Genomic DNA, 21,444 nt, shown 5'->3' on the forward strand with positions numbered 1-21,444 from the left:
TCTCTAGGTATAGTAGCATTTCATCTGCAAACAGTGACATTTTTACTGCTTCTTTTCAGATTTACATTCCTTTTATTTCCATTTCTTCTTTGATTGCTGTGGCTAAAACTTCCAAAACAATGTTGAGTAAGAGTGGTGAGACTGGGCCACCTTGTGTTGTTCCTGATCGTAGTGGAAATGCTTTAAGGTTTTCTTCTTTGAGGGCGATGTTGGCTGTGGTTTGTCATATATGGCCTTTATTATGTTGAAGAAAGTTCCCTCTATGCCTACTTTCTGCAGGGTTTTTATCATAAATGGGTGTTGAATTTTGTCGAAAGCTTTCTCTGCATCTATTGATATAATCAAATGTATTTTTTCCTTCAATTTGTTAATATCGTTTATCACATTCATTGATTTGCATATATTGAAGAATCCTTGCATTCCTGGAATAAGCCCCACTTGATCATGGTGTATGATCCTTTTAATGTGCTGTTGGATTCTTTTTGCTAGTGTTTTGTTGAGGATTTTTGCATCTATGTTCATCAGTGATATTGGTCTGTAGTTTTCTTTCTTTGTGACATCCTTGTCTGGTTTTGGTATCAGGGTTATGGTGGCCTTGTAGAATGAGATTGGGAGTGCTCCTCTTGCTGCTATATTTTGGAAGAATTTGAGAAGGATAGGTGTTACCTCCTCTCTAAATGTTTGATAGAATTCGCCTGTGAAGCCATCTTGTTCTGGGCTTTTGTTTTTGGAAGATTTTTAATCACAGTTTCAATTTCAGTGTTTGTGATTGGTCTGTTCATATTTTCTATTTCTTCCTGATTCACTCTTGGCAGGTCGTGCATTTCTAAGAATTTGTCCATTTCTTCCAGATTGTCCATTTTATTGCGATAGAGTTGCTTGTAGTAATCTCTCATGATGTTTTTTATTTCTGCAGTGTCAGTTGTTACTTCTCCTTTTTCATTTCTAATTTTATTGATTTGAGTCTTCTCCCTTTTTTTCTTGATGAGTCTGCTAATGCTTTATCAATTTTGCTTATCTTCTCAAAGAACTAGCTTTTAGTTTTATTGATCTTTGCTATCATTTCCTTCATTTCTTTTTCATTTATTTCTCATCTGATTTTTATGATTTCTGTCCTTCTGCTAACTTTGGGTTTTTTTGTTCTTCTTTCACTAATTGCTTTAGGTGCAAGGTTAGGCTGTTTATTCGAGATGTTTACTGTTTCTTAAGGTGGGCTTTTATTTCTATAAACTTCCCTCTTAGAACTGCTTTTGCTGCATCCCATAGGTTTGGGTCATCGTGTCTCCATTGTCATTTTTTTCTAGGTATTTTTAAATTTCCTCTTTGATTTCTTCATAATCACTTCGTTAATAAGTACTGTATTGTTTAGCCTCCATGTGTTTGTATTTTTTACAGATCTTTTCCTGTAATTGATATCTCGTCTCATAGCGTTGTGGTTGGAAAAGATATTTGATAGAATTTCAATTTTCTGAAATTTACCAAGGCTTCATTTGTGACCCAAGATATGATCTATCCTGGAGAATGTTCCATTAGCACTTGGGAAAAATGTGTATTCTGTTGTTTTTGGATGGAGTGTCCTATAAATATCAATTAAGTTCCTCTTGTTTAATGTATCATTTAAAGCTTGGGTTTCCTTATTTATTTTCATTTTGGACGAACATTCCATTGGTGAAACTGGGGTGTTAAAGTGCCCTACTATGAATGTGTTACTGTCGATTTCCCCTTTAATGGCTTTTAGTATTTGCCTTATGTATTGAGGGGCTCCTATGCTGGGTTCATAAATACATTCAATTGTTATATCTTTTCTTGGATTGATCCCTTGATCAATATGTAGTGTCCTTCTTTTTCTCTTCTAATAGTCTTTATTTTAAAGTCTATTTTGTCTGATATGAGAATTGCTACTCCAGCTTTCTTTTGGTTTCCCTTTGCATGGAATATCTTTATCTATCCCCTTACTTTGAATCTGTATGTGTCTCTATGTCTGAACTGGGTCTCTTGTAGACAGCATATATATGGGTCTTGTTTTTGTATCCATTCAGCCAAACTGTGTCTTTTGGTAGGACCATTTAGTCAATTTACATTTAAGATAATTATCGATATGTATGTTCCTATTCCTATTTTCTAAATTGTTTTTGGGTTCATTATTGTAGGTTTTTCCTTCTCTTGTGTTTCTTGCCTAGAGAAGTTCCTTTAGCATTTGTTGTAAAGCTGGTTTGGTGGTGGTGAACTCTCTCAGCTTTTGCTTGTCTGTAAAGCTTTTAATTTCCCCATCAAATCTGAGTGAGATCTTTGCTGGGTAGACTAATCTTGGTTGCAGGTTTTTCTCCTTCATCACTTAAAATATGTCCTGCCACTCCCTTCTGGCTTGCAGAGTTTCTGCTGAAAGATCAGCTGTTAACCTTATGGCGATTTCCTTGTGTGTTATTTGTTGTTTTTCCCTTGCTGCTTTTAATGTGTTTTCTTTGTATTTAATTTTTGACAGTTTGATTAATATATTTGTTTGCATATTTCTCCTTGGATTTATCCTGTATGGGACTCTCTGTGCTTCCTGGACTTGATTAACTAATTCCTTTCCCACAGTAAGGAAGTATTCAACTATAATCTCTTCAAATATTTTCTCAGTCCCTTTCTTTTTCTCTTCTTCTTCTGGAACCCCTATAATTTGAATATTGGTGTGTTTAATGTTGTCCCAGAGGTCTCTGAGACTGTTCTCAGTTCTTTACATTCTGTTTTCTTTATGCTGCTCTACAGTAGTTATTTCCACTATTTTCTTTTCCAGGTCACTTATCCGTTCTTCTGCCTCAGTTATTCTGCTATTGATCCCATCTAGAGTATTTTTCATTTCCTTTATTGTGTTGTTCATCATTGTTTGTTTCATCTTTAGTTCTCCTAGGTCCTTGTTAATTGTTTCTTGCATTATCTTTATTCTATTTCCGAGATTTTGGATCATCTTTACTATCATTATTCTGAATTCTTTTTCAGGTAGACTGCCTATTTCTTCTTCATTTGTTAGGTCTGGTGGGTTTTTATACTGCTCCTTCATCTGCTGTGTGTTTTTATGTCTTCTCATTTTGCTTATCTTACTGTGTTTTGGGTCTCCTTTTTGCAGGCTGCAGGTTCGTAGTTCCCTTTGTTCTTGGTGTCTGTCCCCAGTGGCTAAAGTTGGTTCAGTGGGTTGTGTAGGCTTCCTGGTGGAGGGGACTAGTGCCTGTGTTCTGGTAGATGAGGCTGCATCTTGTCTTTCTGGTTGGCAGGTCCACGTCTGGTGGATTGTTTTGGGGTGTCTGTGGACTTATTATGATTTTAGGCAGCCTTTCTGCTAATGGGGGGTGTTGTGTTCCTGTTTTGCTAGTTGTTTGGCATAGGGTGTCCAGCACTGTAGTTTGCTGGTCGTTGAGTGTAGCTGGGTGCTGGCGTTGAGATGGAGTTCTCTAGGAGATTTTCGCCATTTGATGTTATGTGGACCTGGGAGGTCTCTTGTTGACCAGTGTCCTGAAGTTGGCTCTCTGACCTCAGAGGCACAACACTGACTCCTGGCTGCAGCACCAAGAGCCTTTCATCCACATGGCTCAGAATAAAAGGGAGAAAAAGAAGAGAGAAGGAATTAGTAGAAGTAGGAAGAAAGAAAGAAAGAAGAAAAGAAGGAAAGAAGGAATGAAAGAAAGAAAGGAGGGAGGGACGGATGGACGGACGGACGGATTAAGGAAGGAGGTAAGTAAGGAGGATAGGAAGGACAAAAGAAAGAAAGGAAGAAGATACAGTAAAATAAAATAAAGTATAATAAGGTTATTAAATTAAAAAATAATTATTAAGAAAAAAATTTTAAAACAATGGATGGATAGAACCCTAGGACAAATGGTGGAAGCAAAGCTATAAAGACAAAATCTCATACAGAAGCATACACATACACACTCACAAAAAGAGGAAAAGGGGAAAAAATCATAAATCTTGCTCTCAACGCCCACCTCCTCAATTTGGGATGATTCGTTGTCTATTCATTTATTCCACAGATGCAGGGTACATCAAGTTGATTGTGGAGCTTTAATATGCTGCTTCTGAGGCTGCTGGGAGAGATTTCCCTTTCTTTTCTTTGTTCTCACAGCTCCCAGGGGCTCAGCTTTGGATCTGGCCATGCCTCTGCGTGTAGGTCGCCAGAGGGCGTCTGTTTTTCGCTCAGAGAGGACTGGGTTAAATGAGCCGCTGATTCAGGGACTCTGGTTCACTCAGGCTGGGGGGAGGGAGGGGCACGGAGTGCAGGGAGAACCTGATGCGGCAGAGGCCGGCATGACATTGCACCAGCCTGAGGCTTGCCGTGCGTTCTCCCAAGGAAGTTGTTCCTGGATCCCGGGAAACTGACAGTGGCAGATTGCACAGGCTCCCCGGAAGGGAGGTGTGGACAGTGACCCATGCTCGCACACAGGCCTCTTGGTGGTGGCAGCAGCAGCCTTAGTGTCTCCTGCCCGTCTCTGGGGTCTGCGCTTTTAGCCACGACTCGCGCCCGTCTCTGGAGCTCATTTAAGCAGCGCTCTTAATCCCGTCACCTCACGCACCAGGAAACAAAGAGGGAAGAAATAGTCTCTTGCCTCTTCGGCAGCTCCAGACCTTTTCCTGGACTCCCTCCTGGCTAGCCGTGGTGTACTAACCCCTTCAGGCTGTGTTCACGCTGCCAACCCCAGTCCTCTCCCTTCGCTCCAATCAAAGACCGAGCCTCAGCTCCCAGCCCCACCCACCCCAGTGGGTGAGCAGACAAGCCTCTCGGGCTGGTGAGTGCCGGTTGACACGAATCCTCTCTATGCGGGAATCTCCCCACTTTGCCCTCCGCACCCCTGTTGCTGCACTCTCCTCCACGGCCCTGAAGCTCCCCCCCCCCGCCTCCCACAGTCTCCGCCTGCGAAGGGTCTTCCTAGTGTGTGGAAACCTTTCCTCCTTCACAGCTCCCTCCCACTGGTGCAGGTCCTGTCCCTATTCTTTTGTCTCCTTTATTTCTTTTGCCCTACCCAGGTATGTGGGGAGTTTCTTGCCTTTTGGGAGGTCTGAGGTCTTCTGCCAGCGTTCAGTAGGTGTTCTGTAAGAGTTGGTCCTTGTGTGATGTATTTCTGGTGTATCTGTGAGGAGGAAGGTGATCTCCGTGTCTTACTCTTCTGCCATCTTCCCCTCCGAGTCCCTAGTGTCGTTCTTTGTCTCTTCTAATAGTCTTTATTTTAAAGTCTATTTTGTCTGATGTGAGAATTGCTACTCCAGCTTTCTTTTGGTTTCCCTTTGCATGGAATATCTTTTTCCATCCCTTTACTTTCAGTCTGTATGTGTCTCTAGGTGTCAAGTGAGTCTATTGTAGACAGCATATATATGGGTCTTGTTTTTGTATCCATTCAGCCAATCTGTGTCTTTTGGTGGGAGCCTTTAGTTCATTTACATTTAAGGTAATTATCAATATGTATGTTCGTCTTCCCATTTTCTTAATTGTTTTGCATTCGTTATTGTAGGTCTTTTCCTTCTCTTGTGTTTCTTGCCTAGAAAAGTTCCTTTAGCATTTGTTTTAAAGCTGGTTTGGTGGTGCTGAACTCTCTCAGCTTTTGCTTGTCTGTAAAGGTTTTAATTTCTCCACCAAATCTGAATGAGATCCTTGCTGGGTACCATAATTTGGTTGCAGGTTTTTCTCCTTCATCACTTTAAGTATGTCCTGCCAGTCACTTCTGACTTGCAGAGTTTCTGCTGAAAGTTCAGCTGTTAACCTTATGGGGATTCCCTTGTGTGTTATTTGTTGTTTTTCCCTTGCTGCTTTTAATATGTTTTCTTTGTACTTAATTTTTGACAGTTAGATTAATATGTGTCTTGGCGTATTTCTCCTTGGATTTATCCTGTATGGGACTCTCTGTGCTTCCTGGACTTGATTAACTAATTCCTTTCCCATATTTGGGAAGGTTTCAACTATAATTTCTTCAAGTATTTTCTCTGTCCCTTTCTTTTTCTCTTCTTTTTTTGGAACCCCTAAATTCGAATGTTGGTGTGTTTAATGTTGTCCCAAAGGTCTCTAAGACTGCCCTCAGTTCTTTTCATTCTTTTTTCTTTATTCTGCTCTGCAGTAGTTATTTTCACTATTTTATCTTCCAGGTCACTTATCCGTTCTACTGCCTCAGTTATTTGGCTATTGATCCCATCAAGAGTACTTTTAATTTCATTTATTGTGTTGTTCATCATTGCTTGTTTCATCTTTAGTTCTTGTAGGTCTTTGTTAAATGTTTCTTGCATTTTGTCTATTCTATTTCCAAGATTTTGTATCATCTTTACTATCATTATTCTGAATTCCTTTTCAGGTAGACTGCCTATTTCCTCTTCATTTGTTAGGTCTGGTGGGTTATTATCTTGCTCCTTCATCTGCTGTGTGTTTTTATGTCTTCATATTTTGCTTATCTTACTGTGTTTGTGGTCTCTGTTTTTCAGGCTGCAGGTTCGTAGTTCCTGCTGTTTTTGGTGTCTGTTCCAAGTGGCTAAAGTTGGTTCAGTGGGTTGTGTAGCCTTCCTGGTAGAGGGGTGTAGTGTCTGTGTTCTGGTGGATGAGGTTGGATCTTGTCTTTCTGGTGTGTAGGTACACCTCTGGTGGTGTGTTTTGGGGTGTCTGTGGACTTATTATGATTTTAGGCCGCCTCTCTGCTGATGTGTTTGGTTGTGTTCCTGTCTTGCTTGTTGTTTGGCATAGCGTGTTCAGCACTGTAGCTTGCTGGTCTGTGAGTGAAGCTGGGTGCTGGTGTTGAGATGAAGTTCTCTGGGAGATTTTCACCATTTGACATTATATTGAACTGGGAGGTCTCTTGTGGACCAGTGTCCTGAAGTTGGCTCTCCCACCTCAGAGGCACAGCACTGACTCCTGGCTGGAGCACCTAGAGCCTTTCATCCACATGGCTCAGAATAAAAGGGAGAACAAGAAGAAAGAAAGAAAGAAGGAAAGAAAGAAGGAAAGAAAGAAAGAAAGAAAGGAAGAAAGAAAGAAAAAAAGAAAGAAAGAAAGTAGGAGAGAATAGAAAGAAAGAAAAAGAAAGAAAGAAAGAAAGAAAGAAAAAAGTTAAGAAAGAAAGAAAGGAGGGAGGGAGGGAAGGAGGGAGGGGTAAGGAAGGGAAGAACGAAGGAAGGAGGGACAGAAGGAAAGAAAGAAAGGAAAGATAAAATAAAGTTGTTAAAATAAAAAATAATTATTAAGAAAAAAAAAATTTTTTTAAGAAAGAAGAATGGACAGGTAAAACCCTAGGACAAATGGTGGAAGCAAAGCTATACAGACAAAATCTCAAACAGAAGCATACACATACACACTCACAAAAAGAGGAAAAGGGGAAAAAATCATAAATCTTGCTCTAAAGTCCACCTCCTCAATTTGGGATGATTCGTTGTCTATTCATGTATTCCACAGATGCAGGGTACATCAAGTTGATTGTGGAACTTTAATCCTCTGCTTCTGAGGATGCTGGGAGAGATTTCCCTTTCTCTTCTTTGTTCTCACAGCTCCCGGGGCTCAGCTTTGGATTTGGCCCTGCCTCTGCGTGTAGGTAGTCGGAGGGCGTCTGTTCTTCGCTCAGACAGGATGGGGTTAAAGGAGCAACTGCTTCGGGGACTCTGGTTCACTCAGGCCGGGAGGAGGGAGGGTTACGGAGTGCGGGGCAATCCTGTGGCGGCAGAGGCCGGTGTGACATTGCACCAGCTGGAGGCGCACTGTGTGTTCTCCCGGGGAAGTTGTCCCTGGATCTGGGAACCCTGGCAGTGGGGGGCTGCACAGGCTCCCCAGGATTGGGGTGTGGATAGTGACCTGTGCTGGCACACAGGGTTCTTTGTGGCGGCAGCAGCAGCCTTAGTATCTCATGCCCGTCTCTGGGGTGCGCGCTTTTAGCCATGGCTCGTGCCCATCTCTGGAGCTCCTTTAAGCAATGCTCTTAATCCCCTCTCCTTGTGCACCCGGAACCAAAGAGGGAAGAAGAAGTCTCTTGCCTCTTCGGCAGGTCCAGACTTTTCCCCGGACTCCCGCCCGGCTAGCCATGGTGCACTAACCCCCTGAAGGCTGTGTTCTTGCCGCCAACCCCAGTCCTCTCCCTGCACTCCAACTGAAGCCTGAGCCTCAGCTCCCAGCCCCGCCCATCCCAGCGGGTGAGCAGTCAAGCCTATCGGGCTTGTGAGTGCTGGTCGGCACCGATCCTCTGTGCGGGAATGTCTCCACTTTGCCCTCTGCACCCCTGTTGCTGCACTCTCCTCCACAGCTTCGAAGCTCCCGCCCTCCAACACCTGCAGTCTCCTCCCGCGAAGAGGCTTCCTAGTGTGTGGAAACCTTTCCTCTGTCACAGCTCCCTCCCACTGGTGCAGGTCCTGTCACTATTATTTTGTCTCTGTTTTTTCTTGTTTCTTTTGCCCTACCCAGGTACGTGGGGACTTTCTTGCCTTTTGGGAGGTCTGAGTTCTTCTGCCAGCATTCAGTAGGTGTTCTGTAGGATTTGTTCCACGTGTAGATGTATTTCTGGTGTATCTGTGGGGAGGAAGGTGATCTCCATGTCTTACTCTTCCGCCATCTTCCCCCTTCTGATTATTTCTTCTGCCAGCTCAAATCTACTAGTGAATCACTTCAGTAAATTTTCATTTTGATTATTACATTTTTCAACTCCAGAATATCTATTTATGTATTTCTAATTCTATATTTCACATTATAATAATGTCTTCCTTCAACATAGTTTCCTATAGTTCTTTGAGTATATTTATAATAGCTGTTTCTCAGTCCTATCTACTCAGTCTAGAATAAGGACCAGCTCAAAGAAAATTTCTATTGATTTCCTTTTTCTTGTGTATGGGTCACATTATTCTGTTTCTTTGCATGTCTTCTAATATTTTTTGATGCCTGGGCTTTTTGGACGATATATTTTAGCTAATCTGAATACTAATTGTAATGATTAGTTTACTTGACTAGCTAAAGAATGCCCATATAGCTGATAAAATATTACTTCTGGGTGTATCTGTGAAGGTGTTTCCACAAGAGATTAGCATTCGGATTAGTGATCTGAATAAATCAGATGGTCCTCCCCAATGAGGGTGGGCATCATCAGTCCACTGAGTACCTGAATAAAACAAAAAGGTGGAGGAAGGGCAAATTCACTCTCTGATTGAGCTATGATATCCATCTTCTCCTGCCCTCTGACATCAGTGCTCTTGGTTTTCATGCTTTTGGATTCAGATCTGTATTTACATCATCAGCCCCCTGATTCTCAGTCCTTTGGACTTGGGCTGAATTGCACCACCAGCTTTCCTGGTTCTCTGGCTTGCAGATGGCAGATTGCAAGGGACCTCTAGGCCTCCATAAGCATGTGAGAAAATACCTATAATAAATCTCTTAATCTATATCTTTCTATCTATCTCTGTATCTATCTATTCATCTTATTGGTTCTGTTTCTCTGGAGAACCTTGACTACTACACTGATTTACCTCCTCCCACGTGGCTTGGTGTTATTGTTTCAATTTGTCTATTTGTTCAGAGGTTGGCTGTAGTTAATCTCTAAATTCTTTTTCCTCCTGAAGTGTCCAGCTTCTTATGTCCATGCTTATATTTTTTCCTTGTAATTTTCTTTTGGTCTTGGTACCTAAGGGTCTCCTCTGGGTCAACATAAGTTACTTTTTGCTCAGAAGTTGTGCTTTAATGTCTTTGCTAGTTAAATTCACCTTTACCATTGAATATGCCTGTGGTTTAAAGGCTGCTTCAAGAGTTCGGAGAGTTTACAATATTGTCCTTTATTCAGCAGGGACTTGTGGCTTGGATGTTCCCTTTTGAATCCTCCTGGGTGTGTGCTTGCAAATAATCTATTAGTATTCCAGAAATAAATGTGATTTATTTTGAATTTGAATTTCTATGAGTTTCCCCTGGGTCAGAGTAGCTTATTGTTCAGTTAATGATTTGTCAGAGCTTGTGCTTAAGTACTTTGAGCCAGTATTGCTTCCAGCTTCCACCCTTTGCTCATGAATCTATGTCTTGAGCAAAGCTTTAAAGCTTTCCCCATATCCCAGTTTGATTTCTTTGAGAGGGTGAAATCTAGCATATGTGAATAGACTTTCTGACCCCCAGATTTAAGTATGAGCCCTAGAGGGCTCTTATATGTTCTTTCTCTGGCTCTCTCCATTAAATTTCTAGTTGTTCTTCCATTTCAGTTGTTGTTACAGGTAAAAGAGTTATCAGCTCCCTCATAATTGTTTTCCTTCAAAATTTCCACTGTTTTTGAAAAAAACTCTAAGGCATGAAATTTCCTTCCTATGTTCCAAATTAAAGTCAAGCAGAGCTTCACTGCTTTCCATCATTAAGGCATAACCTTCCACTTGAGCAGAGGCTTGTACCACTGCACTGCATCTATGGGCAGAGGCAGTTGCCCACTTCTCACAGAGTGACTCTCATGCTCTATGAGTGGACACTGGATAGGGTTTGTAGCCCTTAGATTTCTTGGCCCCTTGGTCTTCCTGGCTTGTCCTTCCCAGTATGTATTCTCCACACTATGATTAAACTAGATTTAGGCAATCAAAACATCAGTATTCTTGGCTTGCTATGCCTGGGGTAAAGCTTTAGACCCACAAGTGGGAGTTAGGTGTGGGAAGAGAGGCCCTATACTTTTCACTGTGTCCACCAAGAATAGAGTTTTTACAATATGCAGCTGGAGAAATAACCAATTCTGGTGTGACTCTCCTCCTAGTGTGAAACTAGCCTTAGATTGAAATCTGAAGGAAGAGGAAAATCCTCTTTTTGGCTGCATCTACCATAAGTAGATCTCCTAGAGTAGAGCTTCCATCACAGGGATCTGGGGGCAGGGTTGAGAGTGGTTTCTGTCTTTAATGTCACAGATTCCTATTGTTCTTACAGAGATTAAATCTTCTTGAATAAATGTCTCACCATTTGATGTATGCCCTTATGAAAATTTCCAGAGACTTTAAAAGTTGTTATTTATTTTTAAAATTTTCACCAAAGTATTGTTTCTCTAGGAGAAGTTCTGGTAAACTATTCACACTGCTATTCTAGAAGTCCTATAGTTGTATAAGTTGAGTTATTAATGTGTGCAAGTTGTCACTTCATTAGAAGCACAGTGTTCTTCAAGTTAAATGCCGGCATTCTCTCATTATTAATCTGTAAGCAATTTATAGGATATGAGTTTCTTTATTTCATTCCTATTTACATGTATTGGCCTGACTTTAATAATAGGAGTGAGGAAAATCAAGTCTCTTTATACTATAAGCAATCTACTGAGTCTGAGCCCCTTGACATCAATTTCTTCTGAACTGATGGGACCTCTCTATCCAAGTTAAATCTCAGACGATACACTTAGCTATGAAAAAACCAGAGCAAAGCAAAGTCACTATAAGCAGTTTCCTTTTCTCAGTTTTTAGATTGCCTCAAGATTCTGATCATGCCCTAATTTTAGCTGCTGACTTTTAAGAAAGTACTCATGCAGATCTGAGGAAAATGTTCTCCTGTCACCCTGTGAGCTGAATTGTGGGACTCTACCTTGTCCTACCTGGGATTGGACTAACAAGATGGAGGACTCTGCCTTTTCAACTTTTGGAGCCCTTCCATGTCAGATAAGACAAATTTTACAAAAGTAGAAAGGGAAAAGAAGAAAGAGAAATCTGAGTTGTGGCTTTATAGATCTTCTGTTCCTCCACTGCAGTGCAGATGTAGTCTCTGAGATCAGACTATACCTATTTCAAGTTCTACAATTACTCTTGAACTTTCAGAGTAGATCAGACAGAAGAGAGGCTTCAGGGTGACAAATTAATTTTGAGTGAGGAGAGAAATTTTTAGCCTGATTTTCTTCCACAGATTTTGGAGTTTCTCTTTCAGTCTGTACATATTCTTTTTGAACAATCAGTTTCTTAGAGACTGCAGGTGTATTTCCCCCCCAAGGAAAGTGAAGTTTTTCATTCAGTATGCAAGTTTATTGTCCCAATTTGTGCATTCTTTTCCCAGGGAAGGTGGTTATCTACCACAACTAGTGGAGTCTTCCCTTAGGCAGGAAATCTTCCCTCCCTCAGACAGGTGAATTCTCATTTCTGGTTGGTGGAAGTCTCTGCCCCAACAGTCAAGTCTGTCTCCAAACTGGTGGGGCTTCTCCCTAGGTACCTGGAGTTTCTTTTTCAGTAGTCGAATTCTCTGCACAGGTGTGGGGGCTCTTTTATTATGCTGGAAGACCCTGCATCTCTGCTATTTGTCCCTTTAACACATGCCAGATGGCTAATGAGATCCAGACCCAAAAGTCAAAGGCTGCCAAATATTTTTCAAATAGATTGTAGGTAATAAATTCAAGTCCATAGCTACAGGTAGGTGGACATTCCTTTTGGTGTCTGAAAGTAGCCTGCCTTCCCAAACTGGCTATGCTTCTTGCTTAGGAGGGGACTTATACTAAGGATAATTTTCCATATATGAAACCCTTAAAAGTTCAGACTAAAATGGGGTTCACTGCTTGTGTGAGCATATGTATGTATGCATTTATGTGTGAGTGAAGGTAGAAGATTATTGGTATTAGGGACTGATGTAAGCCTTTCTTATTTATAAGAACATTGATCTTTTAAGTATAAAATTATTGAAAATATAAACTAAAGATAGGATTTCTTAGAAAAGGTTGTTTTTGATAGTGGAATGAAAATATTCAAACCAAATTCTGATGATTCCTTAAACCACTTTCCAGAGTAATCTTGATCGTAATAATCATATATTTACAACCAAAACATTACAATAATCATAATCAATCATAATAAATTTTAGTCACTAAAAATAAATGGTGATTATCATGACATAATTGATCATGATAATAACAACCCCTCAGATTTATATATCACTTTATCTTTTTCAGAGTAGCACTATATCACCTCATTACATCTTCACAGCAGTCCTGAATATCCACGTGGGACTGAAGGGTTTGTAAGGAAACCAAAGACTGCATGTTCTAGAGAGTAATTATTTTTGGTTATATAATTTAATTTGCAGTATTTAGCTAAACTCAAACAATATGAAGTTTGTGAAATGGTCAAAGTAATATATATAAATACAGGATATTATAAGGATCACCAGACCTGCTTCACTTGCATAAATATTACTTACAGAAATTGGGAATTTCCCATGAGTAGGCATATGTATATATAACCAAAAATGTTAATGACAACATTAGTAATCAAATCCAACTTCATATACTAAAACAATTCTCATTATAACAAAAATGGGGGGTGGGGAGTAAGAACAGCACTGGTAATCAGAATTAGCAGGGTAGGGACGAGGGGAAGATGGCGAAAGAGTAAGACGCTGAGATCACCTTCCTTCCCACAGATACACCAGAAATACATCTACACGTGGAACAACTCCTACAGAACACCTACCGAAAGCTAGCAGAAGACCTCAGACCTCCCAAAAGGCAAGAAAGTCCCCACGTACCTGGGTAGGGCAAAAGAAAAAAGAATAAACAGAGACATAAGGATAGAGACGGGACCTGCACCAGTGGGAGGGAGCTGTGAAGGAGGAAAGGTTTCCATACACTAGGAAGCCCCTTTGCGGGCAGAGACTGTGGGTGACGAAAGGGGAAAGCTTCGGAGCTGTGGCGGAGAGGACAGTAACAGGGATGCAGAGAGCAAAGCGGAGAGATTCCTAAACAGAGGATCGGTGCTGACCAGCACTTGCCAGCCCAAGAGGCTTGTCTGCTCACCCACAGGGGTGGGCGGGGCTGGGAGCTGAGGCTCCGGCTTCAGTTGGAGCGCAGGAGAGGACTGAGTTTGGCGGTGTGAACACAGCCTGCAGGGGGATAGTGCACCACGACTAGCCAGGAGGAAGTCCAGGTAAAAGTCTGGACCTGCCAAAGAGGCAAGAGATTTTTCTTCCCTCTGTTTCCTGGTGCCCGAGGAGAGGGGATTAAGAGCACTGCTTAAAGGAGCTCCAGAGACGGGCATGAGCTGGGGCTAAAAGCGTGGACCCCAGAGACGGGCATGAGGCACTAAGGCTGCTGCCGCTGCCTCCAAGAAGTCTGTGTGCAAGTACAGGTCACTATCCACACTCTCCTTCCGGGGAGCCTGTGCAGCCCGCCACTTCCAGGGTCCCAGGATCCAGGGACAACTTCCCCGGGAGAACGCACAGTGCGCCTCCAGCTGGTGCAACGTCATGCAGGCCTCTGCCGCCACAGGATCACACTGCACTCCGTACCCTTCCCTCCCCCCGGCCTGAGTGAGCGAGAGTCCCCAAAGCAGCTGCTCCTTTAACCCCGTCCTGTCTGAGCGAAGAACAGACGCCCTCCGGCGACCTACACGCAGAGGCGGGACCAAATCCAAAGCTGAGCCCCAGGAGCTGTGAGAACAAAGAAGAGAAAGGGAAATCTCTCCCAGCATCCTCAGAAGCAGAGGATTAAAGCTCCACAATCAACTTGATGTACCCTGCATCTGTAGAATACATGAATAGACAACGAATCATCCCAAATTGAGGAGGTGGACTTTGAGAGCAAGATTTATGATTTTTTCCCCTTTTCCTCTTTTTGTGAGTGTGAATGTGTATGCTTCTGTGTGAGATTTTGTCTGTATAGCTTTGCTTCCACCATTTGTCCTAGGGTTTTATCTGTCCATTTTTTTTCTTAATAATTATTTTTTATTTTAACAACTTTACTTTATTTTATCTTACTTTATTTTATTTTATCTTCTTTCTTTCTTTCTTTCCTTCCTTCCCTCCTTCTTTCCTTCCTTACACCCTCATTTCTTTCTTTCTTTTCTTTTCTTGCTTTCTTTATTCCTTCCTTCCTTTCTTCCTTTCTTCCTTTCTTTCTTTCTTTCTATCTTTCTTTCTACTTTTTCTCCCTTTTATTCTGAGCCATGTGGATGAAAGGATCTTGTTGCTGCAGCCAGGAGTCAGCGCTGTGCCTCTGAGGAGGGAGAGCCAACTTCAGGACACTGGTCCACAAGAGACCTCCCAGTTCAATATAATGTCAAATGGTGAAAATCTCCCAGAGAACTTCATCTCAACACCAGCACCCAGCTTCACTCACAGACCAGCAAGCTACAGTGCTGAACACGCTATGCCAAACAACTAGCAAGACAGGAACACAACCACACCCATTAGCAGAGAGGCTGCCTAAAATCATAATAAGTCCATAGACACACCAAAACACAACACCAGACGTGGACCTGCCCACAAGAAAGACAAGATCCAGCCTCATCCACCAGAACACAGGCACTAGTCCCCTACACAAGGAAGCCTACAAAACCCACTGAACCAACTTTAGCCATGGGGGCAGATACCAAAAAAAATGGGAACCATGAACCCGCAGCCTGCAAAAAGGAGACCCCAAACACAATAAGATAAGTAAAATGGGAAGAAACAAAAACACACAGCAGATGAAGGAGCAAGATAAAAACCCACCAGACCTAACAAATGAAGAGGAAATAGGCAGTCTACCTGAAAAGGAATTCCGAATAATGATAGTAAATATGATCCAAAATCTCGGAAATAGAATAGACAAAATGCAAGAAACATTTAACAAGAACCTAGAAGAACTAAAGATGAAACAAGCAATGATGAACAACACAATAAATGAAATTCAAAATACACTAGATGGGATCAATAGAAGAATAACTGAGGTAGAACGGATAAGTGACCTGGAAAAGAAAATAGTGGAAATAACTACTGTAGAGAAAAATAAAGAGAAAAGAATGAAAAGAACTGAAGACAGTCTCAGAGACCTCTGGGACAACATTAAACGCACAAACATTCAAATTATAGTGGTTCCAGAAGAAGAAGAGAAAAAGAAAGGGAATGAGAAAATATTTGAAGTGATTATAGTTGAAACCTTCCCTAATATGGGAAAGGAAATAGTTAATCAAGTGCAGGAAGCACAGAGAGTCCCATATAGGATAAATCCAAGGAGAAATACGCCAATACTTATATTAATCAGACTGTCAAAAATTAAATGCAAAGAAAACATATTAAAAGCAGCAAGGGAAAAACAACAAATAACACACAATGGAATCCCCATAAGGTTAACAGCGGACCTTTCAGCAAAAACTCTGCAAGCCAGAAGGGAGTGGCAGGACATATTTAAAGTGATGAAGGAGAAAACCTGCAACCAAGATTACTCTACCCAGCAAGGATCTCATTCAGATTTGGTGGAGAAATTAAAACCTTTACAGACAAGCAAAAGCTGAGAGAGCTCAGCACTACAAAAACAGCATTACAGCAAATGCTAAAGGAATTTCTCTAGGCAAGAAACACAAGAGAAGGAAAAGACCTACATTAACGAACCCAAAACAGTTAAAAAAATGGGAATACGAACATACATATCGATAATTACCTTAAATGTAAATGGACTAAGTGCTCCCACCAAAAGACAGAGATTGACTGAATAGATACAAGAAAAAGACCCATATGTATGCTGTCTACAAGAGACCCTCTTCAGACCTAGAGAAACATACAGACTGAAAGTAAAGGGATGGAAAACGATATTCCATGCAAAAGGAAACCAAAATAATGCTGGATTTGCCGTTCTCATATCAGACAAAATAGACTTTAAATAAACACTATTAGAAGAGACAAAGAAGAACACTACATAATGATCAAGGGATTGATCCAAGAAGAAGATATAACAATTGTAAATATTTATGCACCCAACATAGGAGCACCCCAATACATAAGGCAAATACTAACAGCCATAAAAGGGGAAGTCAACAGTAACACATTCATATTAGGGGACTTTAACACGCCACTTTCACCAATGGACAGATCATCCAAAATGAAAATAAATAAGGAAACACAAGCTTTAAATCATACATTTAACAAGAGGGACTTAATTGATATTTATAGGACATTCCATCCAAAAACAACAGAATATACATTTTTCTCAAGTTCTCAGGGAACATTCTCCAGAATAGATCATATCTGGGGTCACAAATCAAGCTTTGGTAAATTTAAGAAAATTGAAATTGTATCAAGTATCTTTTCCAACCACAACGCTATGAGACTAGATATCAATTACAGTAAAAGACCTGTAAAAAATACAAACACATAGAGGCTAAACAATACAGTACTTAAAACGAAGTTATCACTGAGAAAATCAAAAAATACCTAGAAACAAATGACAATGGAGACACGACGACCCAAAATCTATGGGATGCAGCCAAAGCAGTTCTAAGAGGGAAGTTTATAGCAATACAATCCTACCTTAAGAAACAAGAAACATCTCGACTAAACAACCTAACCTTGCACCTAAAGCAATTAGAGAAAGAAGAACAAAAAGAACTCAAAGTTGGCAGAAGGAAAGAAATCACAAAAAATCAGATCAGAAATAAGTGAAAAAGAAATGAAGGAAACGATAGCAAAGATCAATAAAACTAAAAGCTGGTTCTTTGAGAAGATAAACAAAATTGATAAAACATTAGGCAGACTCATCAGAAAAAAATGGGAGAAGACTCAAATCAATAGAATTAGAAATGAAAAAGGAGAAGTAACAACTGACACTGCAGAAATACAAAAGATCATGAGAGATTACTACAAGCAACTCTATGCCAATAAAATGGACAACCTGGAAGAAATGGACAAATTCTTAGGAATGCACAACCTGCCAAGACTGAATCAGGAAGAAATAGAAAATATGAACAGACCAATCACAAGCACTGAAATTGAAACTGTGATTAAAAATCTTCCAACAAACAAAAGCCCAAGACCAGATGGCTTCACAGGCAAATTCTATCAAACATTTAGAGAAGAGCTAACACCTATCCTTCTCAAACTCTTCCAAAATATAGCAGAGGGAGGAACACTCCCAAACTCATTTTACGAGGCCACCATCACCCTGATACCAAAACCAGAGAAGGATGTCACAAAGAAATAAAACTACAGGCCAATATCACTGATGAACATACATGCAAAAATCCTCAATAAAATATTAGCAAACAGAATCCAACAGCACATTAAAAGGATCATACACCATGATCAATTGGGGTTTATTCCAGGAATGCAAGCATTCTTCAACATACGCAAATCAATCAACGTCATATCCCACATTAACCAACTGAAGGAGGAAAACCATAAGATCATCTCAATACATGCAGAGAAAGCTTTCGACAAAATTCAACACCCACTTATGATAAAAACCCTGCAGAAAGTAGGCATAGAGGGAACTTTCCTCAACATAATAAAGGCCATATCTAACAAACCCACAGCCAATCTTGTCCACAATGGTGAAAAACTGAAAGTATTTCCACTAAGATCAGGAACAACACAAGGTTGCCCACTCTAACCACTCTTATTCAACATAGTTTTGGAAGTTTTAGCCACAGCAATCAGAGAAGAAAAGGAAATAAAAGGAATCCAATTTGGAAAAGAAGTAAAGCTGTCACTGTTTGCAGATGACAAGATACTATATACAGAGAATCCTAAAGATGCTACCAGAAAACTACTAGAGCTATTCAATGAATTTGGTAAAGTAGCAGGATACAAAATTATTGCACAGAAATCTCTGGCATTCCTATACACTAATGATGAAAAATCTGAAAGTGAAATTAAGAAAACACTCCCATTTACCATTGCAACAAATAGAATAAAATATCTAGGAATAAACCTACCTAAGGAGACAAAGACCTGTATGCAGAAAATTATAAGACACTGATGAAACAAATTAAAGATGATACACATATTTGGAGAGATATACCATGTTCTTGGATTGGAAGAATCAACATTGTGAAAATGACTCTATTACTCAAAGCAATCTACAGATTCAATGCAATCCCTATCAAACTACCACTGGCGTGTTTCACATAACTAGAACAAAAAATTTCACAATTTGTATGGAAACACAAAAGACCCCGAATAGCCAAAGCAATCTTGAGAATGAAAAAAGGAGCTGGAGGAGTCAGGCTCCCTGACTTCAGACTATACTACAAAGCTACTGTAATCAAGACAGTGTGGTACTGGCACAAAAACAGAAAGATAGATCAATGGAACAGGATACAAAGCCCAGAGATAAACCCACGCACATATGGTCATCTTGTCTTTGATAAAGGAGGCAGGAATGTACAGTGGAGAAAGGACAGCCTCTTCAATAAGTGTTGCTGGGAAAACTGGACAGGCACATGTAAAAGTATGAGATTAGATCACTCCCTAACACCACACACACAAAAAATCTCAAAATGGATTAAAGACATAAATGTAAGGCCAGAAACCATCAAACTCTTAGAGGAACACATAGGCAGAACACTCTATGACATAAATCACAGCAAGATCCTTTTTGACTCACCTCCTAGAGAAATGGAAATAAAAACAAAAATAAACAAATGGGACCTAATGAAACTTCAAAGCTTTTGCACAGCAAAGGAAACCATAAACAAGACTAAAAGACAACCCTCAGAATGGGAGCAAATATTTGCAAATGAAGCAAGTGACAAAGGATTAATCTCCAAAATTTACAAGCAGCTCATGCAGCTCAATAACAAAAAAACAAACAACCCAATTCAAAAATGGGCAGAAGACATAAATAGACATTTCTCCAAAGAAGATATACAGATTACCAACAAACACATGAAAGAATGCTCAACATCATTAATCATTAGAGAAATGCAAATCAAAACTACAATGAGATATCATGTCACACCAGTCAGAAGGGCCATAATCAAAAAGTCAAGAAACAATAAATGCTGGAGAGGGTGTGGAGAAAAGGGAACACTGTTGCACTGCTGGTGGGAATGTGAATTATTACAGCCACTATGGAGAACAGTATGGAGGTTCCTTAAAATACTACAAATACAGCTACCACATGACCTAGCAATACCACTACTGGGAATATACCCTGAGAAAACCATAATTCAAAGAGAGTCATGTACCAAAATGTTAATTGCAGCTCTATTTACAATAGCCCGGAGATGGAAACAGCCTAAGTGTCCATCATTGGATGAATGGATAAAGAAGATGTGGCACATATATACAATGGAATATTACTCAGCCATAAAAAGAAATGAACTTGAGCCATTTGTAGTGAGGTGAATGGACCTAGAGTCTGTCATACAGAGTGAAGTAAGTCAGAAAGAGAAAGACAAATACCGTATGCTAACACATATATATGGAATCTAAGAAAAATAATGTCATGAAAAACCTAGGGGTAAGACAGGAATAAAGACACAGACCGACTAGAGCATGGAATTGAGGATGTGGGGAAGGGGAAAGGTAAGCTGTGATGAGGTGAGAGAGTGAAATGGACATATATACACTTCCAAGAGTAAGATAGATAGCTAGTGGGAAGCAGCCGCATAGCACAGGGAGATCAGCTCGGTGCTTTTTGACCACCTAGAGTGGTGGGATAGGGAGGGTGGGAGGGAGGGAGACGCAAGAGGGGAGAGATATGGGAGCATATGTATATGTATAACGGATTCACTTTGTTATAAAGCAGAAACTAACACACCATTGTAAAGCAATTATACTCCAATAAAGATGTAGAAAAAAAAGAATTAGCAGGGTAAGGACACAGGTATTTTTTTGGTTATTTAAAAATTGTAAAATAATATTCTTACACTGCTGAGTCTACTACCATCAGTTTAGGATATTCTTTCATATTCATTTCTTCGCCTATCGCTTGGTGCTCTTTGGAGGTGTAATTTAATCTCTAAAATTTGAGCTACACTTTTGAACACTAAATGGAACTCAGAGAAATAGCTATATAGCAACACCAAGAAGAATTGGAGATATTTTTCTTTTTTTTGCAGATTAAAGATAAGAAAACAGTTTGGGTGATTTTAATATATTTTTTAAATCCCACAAACAAGAAAAATAGTATTATTGACAAACAGGCTTAATTTAGAAACTATGCTTATGTTTTGGTCCCCATTCTTTGTTTTGAATGTTAAAAAGATTTTTCTAGGGGATTTACCTATCTTATTGGTGATGATTTAATTTTTATTATGAAGATGGCATACCTTAAGAAAAACAGGATACAGCTATATTGCAAGTATAACTGTTAGGTGCTGGTGTTTGGTTGCTGTCTCTCGTGTTTTCAGACATGTTAGAATTAGGAGGAGTTTGACAGGGTATGTAGAGTGTGTGTGTGTGTTTTAAGCTGTGAGCTTGTTTGGAGCAAGAAATAGTTTGTCATTAAAATTTTAGTGGTCTTCAAGTAATTCTGATACTCTGAGATTGGGGGCTCTTCCATGATGTTGTAAAGTCAAACCTAAGGATTCAATTCTTACATTAAGTACATGGATAATTAGCTAGAGGTATTTTAAGACCTCCCTCAATCCCGAGATTATATGAAGTTCCCCTTTCTCCTGAGTTAAGAGAGGCTTTGGATCAGTATGAAGACAGTGAGCCTATTTGAGGATTTAACCCATAGTGCTGGCCTCCCAGTCATAGAGCTCAATTCAATTTAGTATTAGATTCAGGAGAATTTGGTGCTTATCATAATTTTTACTGTTTGCCAACAGGCCACATATATTCTT

The sequence above is a fragment of the Lagenorhynchus albirostris genome, chromosome X (genome assembly GCF_949774975.1).
Source record: "Lagenorhynchus albirostris chromosome X, mLagAlb1.1, whole genome shotgun sequence".
NCBI lineage: Eukaryota > Metazoa > Chordata > Mammalia > Artiodactyla > Delphinidae > Lagenorhynchus > Lagenorhynchus albirostris.